Consider the following 11,017-nt stretch of genomic DNA (forward strand, 5'->3'; position numbering starts at 1 on the left):
TGAGTTGAGAATTTCCTATTGCTTGCTAACATCACTATTATTGCCCACATTTTAAGATAAAAACACAGATAATTGCTTTTACATCTTCTTTCCTAGTAAATATACTTGCAGCTAAAAATTTTCTTCAAAGCACTGATTCATTATTCTACAACTTTTGATATGTTGTATTCTCATGTTCACTCATTTCTAAATATGCTTCATAATTTCTTTCTCGGCCATAAATTATTTAAAAAGTAATTTTGCTTAATTTCCAAATATTTGAAAATCATCTGCATCAGTACAATACACAATAGAAATATATTGTGAGCCGCAGATATATTTTTAAATCTTCACATGCCATATAAAGAGTTCAAATAAAATAAAAATAAATTTAATTTAATAATGTATTTTACCTCAATATGTCCACATAAATCATTTGAACATGTAATCAATACAACATTATTAACAAAATATTTTACATTATTTTTGTACTAGGTCTTTGAAATGTGATATGTACTTTGCCCTGATGATATATCTCAGTTTGGCTTCGACACCTGCAAGTGTTCATTTGGCAGGCAGCCATGGAGCACCATGTTGGAAAGCCCAGCCCTGGCAGGATGACCTTTTTCCTGAGAGTTCCCATCTTAGGTCTCTGTCTATGCCAAAATACTTGATATGAAAATGTTAGAAAAGGAACATGAAAACGATAGTCTTTCTGTGCTGGCAGACAGGCCTAGGATCGGATCTTCGTTTTTCCAAATAAAGGTGAAAATAAATGCCTCTGGAGATAGTTGAGTGACAAAGGTATCATCTACAATATAACACAGGAAGTAGAAGACATAATCCATGCCTCAGGAAGTTGAGCTCAGGCTCATTCATGGCACACTAAGAATCTTCACTCACTGCCCCCCCAATTAAAAATAGTTCTATATTTTAGAATGAATTATGAGATCAATTTTTCCTGATGGAATCTATCATCTATCCTTCACTTCTTTATCTATATATACATCCATACATGAACACATGCATTTATATAAAGGCACATGCGGGTACTTACCAGCATATTTCTGTATGTGAGTATGTGTGTGTGTGAAAGAGTCTCAGATTCACTCACTTAAGTATGGCCATTGTAATTCCCACTGTCGCATTCTTTTCTTATTAAAGCTCTGACTTTTACCATAGTTCCTCTCTATGGAGATTATGCTTTCAGTTACTTTGCAAGATCTCCCACACTTACAATTAGATCATAGGTTATATTTTCAGCAATCAGCTCCTTGACTGCATGAAATGGGGGTTTTTATAAGTGCCACCATGGAAGCACTTTGGTTTTAAAACATAGTATTTAACTAAACTTGGCTTATCATTTTCTTTTGTCAGGGCTTTCAAAACAATAACAAAAAACACCTAGCTTCATAATCCTTCTGTCTATACTACTATACTCTTGAAGTGCTAAAGCTATCATATAACCTAGACCTTTGAAAACTATACTGTGTATCTGAATTACCTGGAGGACTTATTATACTAAAAATAGCTGGGCTGTACCCCACAGAGTTTCTGATTCTATAGGTCTTGGGTGGGACTACTTAGGAGGGACTCCATAAATATTATCAACTTGATTCTTATATCAGAATGGAAAAGAAGCCTAATTAGAGTTAGGTTCTGCCTTGGGTGGCACAACTTACTGGCCCCTAAGTACATTGAACTTATAACCATGTTAGTATATTCCCTCTAACTAGCTAAGTAATTGCATGAATAATTTACTGTGTATTAATTTGTAGATATAGTCACCAAGTATTTTTAACATTCGTTAAAGCACCTAACTATGTCCTTAAGCTGTAAAAAAAGAATGAAGCTCTTCTTTGCCCTTATTGAGGTCATGGTCCAGTGCAGGTACTATACCTATTAACAGCTAATTTTAGAACAATAGCAAGAAGTAGAAAGATATGTGCATGTACAGCAATTATAAGAAATTAGCAGAGCAAGTGGTAAGCAAGTAGTTAAGGGCATCAGGGACAATGTTGGGGAGTGGGATGTATGAGGTGAAAAATTATTAGATGATGGGCAAGTGGGTGAGAGGAGGAAAAAAGGAAAGAGGAAGCTTTCCAAAAAGTGTACTTAGCAAAAATCTGTGAATACTAATTATGTGGGACAAAATACAAGTGATTCAATTCTGTTAGATTCTAGTGTGAAGCAGAAGCTATGATGGATTAGGCTGAAAGTCCAAATGTTCCTTTGTCTAGAAACTTGGACTTGATCCTGGAGGCACGGAGTTTGCTGAATGATCTGAATCATCACAAAGACAAATCTTTGCACTAATGTCTGCATAGATCCAAACTTCCTATTACAATATCCGTATAATACACAATTTAGCCCCCTTAGTCCTGGGTTCTAGTTGTGATTATGACTAGTTAAGTAATAACTTAAAGTGGTCATTTAACTTTATCTGTTACTTTAGCTGCTAGAGATGAGCCATTTTACTAGGTTTCAACGCATTGCTGGACCACATATCAAATAGAATAGCAGATGTGACAGCAACTTCTAAATGCATATTCACACAACATGTATTGTTCATATTATTTCAAGTTCTTAGAAGACAGATGTTTAATGCACAAAAACATCACTCTCCTGTGCAAATGCTCATCACTTGCATAAAGACTATAACAGTACATAGGTAGAAAGTGGGAGAGCACCGATATAAGCTATGCACTACACTTTCAGGAATAAAAACAGTTTTGTACTTTTTTGTGCAACTGAGCTAAATATTCAGTATGCCTCTCTTATTGGTGTTTATACATATACAAACACACACTTATAAATGACATGTGTAGAAAAAACACAGAATATTCTAGAAAGTGGACCTGTTGTAGTACAGGCCTCCCCACTAGGTGAGTGTTCTAGGAACCCATCTGTATCAGTGCACCAGCTGGCATTGTTGTGAGAGGACGTGTTTGAGCTTCAGTGACTTTTCTTTATTTTTTTTAAATATATTTTATTGATTATGCCATTACAGATGTTCTATTTTCCCCCTTCATTCCCCTCCACCCTGCACACCCCTCCCCCACCATTCCCCCCTTTAGTTTATGACCATGTATCTCAAGTTCTTTAGATTCTATATTTCCCATACTATTCTTGCCCTCCCCCCATCTATTTTCTACCTACCGTCTATGCTACTTATTTTCTGTACCTTCTCCCCCCTTCTCCTTCTCTCACTCCCCTATTGCCAACCCTCCATGTGATCTTCATTTCTATGGTTCTGCTCCTGATCTAGCTGTCCTCATAGTTTGCTTTTGTTTTAGGTGTGGTTCTTAGTAACTGTGAGTTTGCTGCCCTTTCATTGTTCATCTTTTTTATCTTCTTTTTCTTAGGTAAGTCCCTTTAACATTTCATATAGTAAGGGCTTGGTGATGATGAACTCCTTGAATTTGATCTTATCTGAGAAGCACTTTATCTGTCCTTCCATTCTAAATGAAAGCTTTGCTGGATAGATCAATCTTGGATGTAGGTCTTTGGTTTTCATGAGTTGGAATACTTCTTTCCAGCCCCTTCTTGCCTGTAAGGTCTCTTTTGAGAAATCCACTGACAGTCTTATGGGAACTCCTTTGTAAGTGACTGTCCCCTTATCTCTTTCTGCTTCTAGAATTCTCTCTTTCATTTTAATCTTGGCTAATGACTTTTTTTAAAAGAATCTCTCATTGCGTTTGCCCATTTCATGATGGGTGCTTTATGAGGCACCTGCCCACACTGCACTGAGTGTTCAGCATTTTTTGACCAAAAGTGGCATGGTTCCCATACCCCGCCCTCCCTATTTACCTGATCTCACCCCAGCAGCAACTTGTTGTTTCCTGGGGTGAAAAAAGTCCTCAAAGGGAGACATTTTGCAGATGTGGAAGAGCTGAAACAAAAAAATGGCAGAAGCACTAAAAGCTATTAAAATCAATAAGTTCAAAAACTGTTTTGAGCAGTAGAAAAAACATCTTGATAGGTGTATTGTATCAAATGGAGAGTAGTTTGAAGGTGACTGAAGTTTAAACATGTAAGAATAAATACACAATTATTTTATAAATTCTGGCTTTTGGGGTCCTCTCTTGTACATACATATGTACCTTTATGTGTATGTGAGACACATTTCAGGAACTATCCACAACTAATAACTATTGATTTCTGGCTTATAATTTCTTTAAAGACACTAAATCCTAAATGAATATTTAAAATCAAATATTCTGACTGTATGAGAGGAAAAGATTAAAACCAAGTCTTCAGTGTCTTCAGCTTCATGACTTTCAACCCATCATGCTCCACTATCCCAATGTTATTTTTATGTGCATTTAATATTAGAAAAGAAAGAGTTGGCAATTCTAGTAGTTCAAATCGCTTTCAACCTGTTTCAGTCACCTCCACAGAGAGCCATAACTTTTGCTAATCTTGTTTATTGAGTCATCCTACCTAAGGCATTAGGGGCTTAGACAGGTCACATCTGCAACTAGCATGTATATGGTTCTGGGGCGGCATGCGTTTGTTTCAACCTCCTCATCCTCCACTCTCTGTCCTCTCCACACATATACAGCCCTTGGCTTCTACTGAGTTTAATGACTGCTCTTAAATGTTAGAGGAAAGAAAGCAGAGTCAGGAAAAAGTGGGCGCCATAAAAAATGTGCAGGGGAAGTCATGTTGTCACTGATGGTACTCTGGTGCAGATCACAGCATGATAGCCTCGGTGTAAGTCCTTCCAAGGCCCAGTAAAAATGAAAACAACATTGTAATAAATTAGCTGGAACTGCACTTCCCTAGGGTTCAGTGACAGCATGATAAATAACCCTACACAGGTACGATCTGGCTTTCCCTCTGCCAAGGTTTTCTACCACAATATTTTCAGGCCTTAAGCCAGGTCATCAACACTTTATTAATATTCCAATACAAAGAGGGAGAGTTAAGATAACACCAGGGATATGTTTCCTTGGACAATACAATATATTAACAGTATAATACTATATCCGGGTTAAGTTTTTATTGATTACCATAAGGATTATTGTTTTTATAGTTATTTACCAGTTGGACTATTCCAGCCTTTCTCATAAAGTACATAAAATAATCCTAGAAGCACATGTTAGGTTTGTCTCTGATTTTTAAGGTATATTTTCTGATATTTGTGAAGGAGGTGCTTAAACTTCTCAGCATTATTTGTGTGCAAAATTTATTCCTCAGTACATTTTCCACTATACATATAAAATATATATGTATATATAAATTATGTATATAATACAATTGTGTTTTATAAATATTTATATCACATTCACTTAACCTCAATCCATCAAATAAATTCAGTTATATTTGTATAACTTTCATAAAGCAGGAATAACTTAGCATATGACTTTTCTAGCTAAACTACTATTGTCAGAAATAAATCTGTATTTACTCTCTGTATCCCAATCATTTTTTTCTGATGAAAAATAAGTAAGCCATAAAGATTTCTTTGCCATTAATTATTACGCCAGAGAAAATGAAAGTTCAAGTGAATAATAATAAAACTGATTTTTACTGAATAAAAAAGCTGGATAAAGAAAGAATAAAAAATTGTTTCTATTTTTTGAGGGTTGGCTTGCATCATTAACTAGACTCCATAATACTGGGCATAATTTGGTGTCTATACATACGTTCACATTTTGTAGCACTTTTCATATCTTAGGTCCTAAATTATATCATGAGTTCAGATGTCTATGGTTCTATCCACTTGGGCTGAATGTGTCTGCATGTTTGCACTGCTGTTGTAAGTTTCTGGTATGTATTTTAAAACAGTAATAATAACAGCTATTACATATTCAACACTACATATACACACACATATATCCAATACTATTTTTAAAGTTTTGTATATTTATTTTATTTACTTTGCAAAAGTACTATATGGCTAGATAGTATTATATCCCCTTCTAAATATGGGGAATAAGTCAATAAGTAATATGTTAGCTAGAATTATTCACTGAGAAAACTGTAGGACTACAATTCAAAACTTGTAAGTCTGTCTCTGAAGCTTCAACTTCTAACCAGTGTTCTCTAGTTTAAAAAGCAGGTTTTTGGCATCAGACACAGAGAAAACAGCATAATTATTTCCAATGATCCTTCCCCTTTTATATATATTATATGATTTCTCAAACCTAAGTATACTTGGATTTCATGGAATTATTGCAAATCCTCCTCAAAGAAAAATCCTTCCAAGTAAATTTACCACATTTTCATCACTCCTTTACTATGCTCACTCTACTTTATTTAAATAAAAAGTTAAATTAAAATTGAAAAGATCTGAGAATAATCATAAAAACAGCTACCATACATCCAAGCTTTATTAATTTGGAAACGCACTGCTATTGAATACTGAAAGTTTATCAGATATAAGAAGTGATGAGTGAAAGGTCATTTGTCTGACCCAAAGTAGGACCTATGTTCATCTTTCAAAAAAAAAAAAAGATAATTCACCAAGTAGAAACCAGATCTTATTAATGTTTATAGCTTTAGTTCTGAGTATAATGCATAACAGGGCACTCATTAAATATCTGTTACATCAGACATGCCTAATTGACTCCAATATATCCAAGAAATATTTTATTTTATAATTTTAATACCAGGAGATTCCACATGGAATAATTAATATCTTAGGAAGATTTGGGGTTTCAACTGACAAAAAAAATTCCTTAAAATAAGAATTTATGAGAAAAAACATATGGATCCTGTCAAGCTGGTGGTGTAGGTAAACATGGTTCACCTCTTAGCACAATGGAAACTAACCTACAGAACAAACACCAGTCTGAACCATCAGAAATTGTGCTGAATGGAAGTCCTACAACTTTAGAATTAAAGAAAAAAACCACAACAGTGTGACTGGCAGCAAAAGGCTTCAGCAAGCCCTTTACCCTTTGTTAAGTTGCCCTAGGCCTGGCACTAGTGGCAGCAGGCCTTGGTTGACTTGAGCACCCTAAGCCTAGTACAAATCACAACCATCTGCAGATTGCTTTGTAGCTTATGCTGTGTAGCCCTGTATAGAGCACAGGTGGTGGCTGACCTTGGACATGCCAACAGCAATTAAGGCTCAACTACAACAGAAAGATATACAGAGCCTATACAGTAGGTGCACCACAAGTACCCAGCTTAGGTAATAGGGGAGTCTATGCCACTGGACCCCACAGGAAACTAACTATATTAGGCCATCCTACAAAGCCTGGGAAACATTGCAGCTCTACCTAATACATAGAAACAAACACAAGGAGGCTGCCAAAATGAAGATTCAAAGAAACATGGCCCAAATGAAAGAACAGATCAAAACTCCAGAAAAAGAACTAACAAAATGGAGACAAACAAGCTACTAGATGCAGAGTTCAAAACGCTCACTATAAGGATGTTCAGTGAACTTTGTGAGAATTTAAACAGCACAAAAAAGGTCATGGAGCCTTAAATAAGAACCAGTGAGAAATGAAGGAAATACTAATTAAAATAGAGAACAATTTGCAGGGAATTAACAGTAGAATGGATGAAGCTGAGAATCAAATCAGCAAATTTAGAATATAAAAAAATAACAAACAACCAATCAGAACAGCAAGAAGAAAAAATAATCCAACAAAAAGTGAGGATAGTTTAAGGACCCTCTGGGAAAACTTCAACCATGACAACATTTGCATTATGGGGGTACCAGAAAAGAAGAAAAAGAGCAAGGAACTAGAAACCTACTTGAATAGATAATGACAGAAAACTTCATTAGCTTGGTGAGAAAAAATGACATACAAGTCCAGAAAGTTCAAAGTGTCCCAAACAAGATTAACCCAAAGAGGCCCACCCCAAGACATGGCATAATTAGAATGCCAGAAGTTAAAGACAAAAATAGAATCTTAAAAGCAGCAAAAGAAAAGCTGCTTACGGGAGCCCCTATGAGACTGTCAGCTGATTTCTCAACAGAAACACTTCAGGCTAGAAGGAATTGGCAAGAAATACTCAAAGTAATTAAAAGCAAGGACCTATAACCAAGATTACTCTACCCAGCGAAGCTATCATTTAGAATCAAAGGACAGTAAAGAGCTTCCCAGATAAGAAAAAGCTGAAAGAGTACATCACCACCAAACCAGCATTATGTGAAATGTTAAAAGGTTTTCTTTAAGAAAAAGATAAAAATATGAACAATAATATGTCAATAGATACATATCCATCAACAACTAAATATAAAAAGCAAAATAAACAGATAAGCAGAACAGAAACAGAATCATAGATACACAGAACATTTTGATGGTTGCCAGATGGGAGGCGGGTCAGGAAGAAGGGCAAAAAGGATGAAAGGAGTAAGAAGTATAATTTGGTAGTTACAGAACAGTCATGGGAATGTAAAGTACATTACAGGAAATAGAACAGGCAAAGAACACATACGCATGACCTATAAATATGGACAATGGTGTAGGGACTGCCTGAGGGAGTGGATGAGGGGCTGGGTGGAGGGATGCAAAGAGGGAAAAATCAGGAAAATTGAAATGGCATCATTGATAAAATATAATTTAAAAAAGAAAGAAAAACACATGGAACTCAAGCTCAAAAATATATAAATCGATTTTACCAGGCACTGGAAACAAATTGGCGTGGTCCCCATAAGCCCAGTTGAATGTCTCTCTTTCTTTAGTCACCTGTTTTATCACCACTGGTTTCCTCTCAGTATCACTTCAGTCTTCTCTTCCCTGGGAGTTTAGATTTTTCTGCTACTTCTTACATGAAAAAGAAAATTGTAACTCCAGCCTGATTACATCCTCATGCGTAATTTCCATTTTTAAACAATTACAAAATGGTATCCTCACAGTACAAAAATCTCTAGACAATTTAGGGAAAAATCAACTAAGTATTTATCTGAAGGGCAAATATTTCAAATTCAGTGATGCAGAAGTGTGTTACTTCTATTTTCATCAGTTATCTATGTGAAAGAGAATAAATATAAACCACCAAAATAGTTTGATCATTCAGTCTCCACTACAGGTGGAGTTATTCAATATATGTCAAGTCAATATATTCACATAAAAATTATACACATGTTAAGTCAAAATGCAAACTATTTTATCTGCATTTTAATAAAAATAGAAAAATAAGCATATAGGTAGCCAAATATTGTGTTTGGTCCTCTACTGCCTTTGAAAGAAATGCCTTTTATTCTGTGATCATGTCCATCCTCTACTTTGTTTTGTGCTACAATTGATATGCTGTTAGTTCTGTCTTTTAACATCACTACTTGGTTAATTAAAAAGTGTAAGTATTAACTAGGCATCGCAAGTACTATTTTTGTTTAAGTTTTTATTAGTGGAAGGAATAATAAAACAACTAGTAGTTTGTAGTAAAGGTGCAGATGCAATAAAGACCTCAACACAATAAAATCAGAAAGCAATCGAGGAGTAATAGCAGAGAAAGGTCAAGAAGGGAAAGCATAATTTGAAATTCTGACAACTCAGAATATTTTGTAGCTCTGAGTTTTATAAACAATTGAGTCAGGAGAAGCATAGTGATGTCCTTATTCCTATTGGCACATACTGTGGTGTGCCAGATAATGGCCTCCAGAGCCATTCATTTCCTCATCCTTGGAAACTTACTTAGCAAAAGTGACTTTGCAACTTTTATTAAGATTAAGATCTTGAGAGGAGCATTGTCTTGATGAGCCCATGCTAATCACATGAGTCCTTAAAAAGTGGAGAAACTTTTTCCCAGCTGCAAAAAAAACAGTGATGGCACCATGAATATTTGATACCCTGTTGCTGATAACAAGTAAGGAATAGAAAAAGGCCTCTAAGAGTTAGAAGAGGCAAGCTAATGGATGCTTTCCTACCTAGATTCTTCAGAAGAGGAGAATTTGACACCTTGGTTGTAGGACTGCTGACTTCCAAACAGTAAGATAATAACTTTGCGTTATTTCAAACTACCAATTATGTGGCAATTAATTACAGTAACAATGAGAAACTAATACAGACAAAAAGGTGCAAAAACTGTTCATAGAAAAAAATGTTGTTTTGGTTTTCTTCATTCTTAACTGCATGAGAAAACTTTACACATAAAAACTTCATAAAGGATAAATAAGCATCCTAATGAAAAATAATCCCAATAGCATTATTGCACAAAAGAATTTGAGGGGCATTCTTTTTTATTTTTATTTTTGTTGTTCAAGTACAGTTGTCTCCATTTTTCCCCCACCACTCTGCGCTCCCCACCCACCCCCACCTCCCACCCTCCATCCTTCCCCACTTTGGCTTTGTTCATGGGTCCTTTATACATGTTCCTTGACGATTTTCCTTCTTTCCCCCAAGACACCCCTGCCACTTCTCCTCTGGTTACTGTTAGTTTGTTCTTTATTTCAATGTCTCTAGTTCTATTTTGCTTGCTTGTTTGTTTTGTTGACTGGGTTCCACTTATAGGTGAGATCATATGGTATTTGTCTTTCACTGAGGAACAGCAATTGTGGTTCTCTGCTACCCCATGACCATGGGTCCCAACAAGGGCCACAAAGTGACAAAGAACATGAGCAAATCAAGGCACATCTGCCCCTGTAGGTGCCTCACCAAGCACACCAAGTTCATGTGGAACATGATCTGAGAGTGTGTGGCTTTGCTCACTGTGATCGAGGTGCCATGGAGCTGCTCAAGGTCTCTAAGGACAAGAAGGCCCTGGAATTCATCAAAAAAGTGGGGACACACATCCATGCCAAGAGAAGGAGAGAAGAGCTGAGTAATGTCTTTGTATCTGTGAAGGAGTCACAGCCAGGAAGGGCTGAACCCCATCCTCTCTGTGTAATAAAACCTATTCAGAAAAAAAGACATTCTTTATATGATTAAGTTTAAAGTTTTTTTCAGAAAGCTATATGAAGAGAGAAGAATGAAAGTCATAAATGAAACCTGAGGAGTCTTTAGATTTCACTTCTCTTTGCCATTCATTTTCATAAAGATATTATTTTTCAATAATAGAAATACTTTCCAATGGGGTCAGATTTGGCACCTGGACAGTGACTTTATTACTCTGAATTTGTTGAAACATCAGT

General features: G+C 35.8%; 1 pseudogene; it reads left to right on the plus strand.

Annotated features, from left to right (window-relative positions):
- The window catches only part of LOC128627890 (60S ribosomal protein L36-like), a 50,923-nt pseudogene extending 40,109 nt beyond the window's left edge, over positions 1–10,814 (plus strand).
- The last annotated feature ends 203 nt before the right edge of the window (positions 10,815–11,017 follow it).

This window comes from Artibeus jamaicensis, unplaced genomic scaffold (assembly GCF_021234435.1).
Source record: "Artibeus jamaicensis isolate MK-2021 breed Jamaican fruit bat unplaced genomic scaffold, CSHL_Jam_final contig_482, whole genome shotgun sequence".
In the NCBI taxonomy this organism is placed as follows: domain Eukaryota; kingdom Metazoa; phylum Chordata; class Mammalia; order Chiroptera; family Phyllostomidae; genus Artibeus; species Artibeus jamaicensis.